We start from the raw sequence: 1,180 nt of genomic DNA, 5'->3' as shown, positions 1-1,180 counted from the left end.
TTAACTTTTGTGGAGTCATCACCTCCAATTTCAACTAACATAATGGATAAATTTTGCTCGTGCATGTGTGCACGCATACCATGTCGAAGCGTAGGTTGATGTCGAAAGATATTATAAAAATACATACCTTTCATACACAAACAAACATATTGCTAAATCCTACAAGATCATGTTGTAGTTTGATTTTTTGAACATTCATGTCATTTTATTATGCTCGTATCAGAAATAAGTAAAACATATTAACAAATGGTAAAGATTTGGTTTATAAGCTAATAATTTGTTCAACAATGACAAAATTTGTTATATTTAATTTCTAAGTCAATGTATCTAGTCTATTGATTCTCTTTTCAAGATCCAATACTCCTTCAATAAACTGCCTTGATTCGTTTATCTTATTTCCATCTTTATAATCTTCCTCCAAAGCCTCCATCAGTGGTTCAATGGTGTCTTGGGAAGGATTTCCAAATAAAATAGTTTTCAAAGGAGAAAATTCAGGGCAAATCTCCAGGGCAAATCCAACATATTGAACATAAGTGTGCTAAGGAAAGTAGTCCTTAGCTGAATCCAGGGCAAATCTCCTACCCTCAATTTTCAAGGGATTAAGCTTGTGCCACCTACATAGCATAGGTTTTTCATGGTTGATCAACCTAGGCTGTGGTTGCAAATTTGAGAATCTCTCCCATACCCAAATATAAACCAAGTAGTAAAAGGGTGACCAAAGAGTTACCTCTTATCATCAGCCAAACTAACTATTGTTTTCTTCAATAGACCTAAATCAATTTATATGTTGGCTTAAAATATTGGTCGCAAAGCTGATTATCTACATCAAGGAAAACAAACTTGCTCACCAAGCCATCGGGAGAGGAATCAATCTCTGCCAACCAAGTTGCAAGGAATGTTTCATGCTCCATTTCATTCCCACTATCGACGAATATCCACCCTTGCTAATGTATAAACCCCATCCTTTTATTCCTTGTATGTTGTTTTCCTATTGTATGTATCAATTCCTTCTCCACTTTTATCGTTTCCTAGCTTTGAATGGGGTGAAGATGGGATCATGAACTATTGGAAAATTCTCCAACACCATCACATCCTCCAAGGTGTTTTTTTTCTCACTTAGGGTAACAAAAGGAATTGTCTCAGGACACACTTCTCACACCCAAACACATGTTACACATGT

The sequence above is a fragment of the Glycine max genome, chromosome 18 (assembly GCF_000004515.6).
Source record: "Glycine max cultivar Williams 82 chromosome 18, Glycine_max_v4.0, whole genome shotgun sequence".
NCBI classification, from domain to species: domain Eukaryota; kingdom Viridiplantae; phylum Streptophyta; class Magnoliopsida; order Fabales; family Fabaceae; genus Glycine; species Glycine max.
This window is presented reverse-complemented; position numbering follows the sequence as displayed.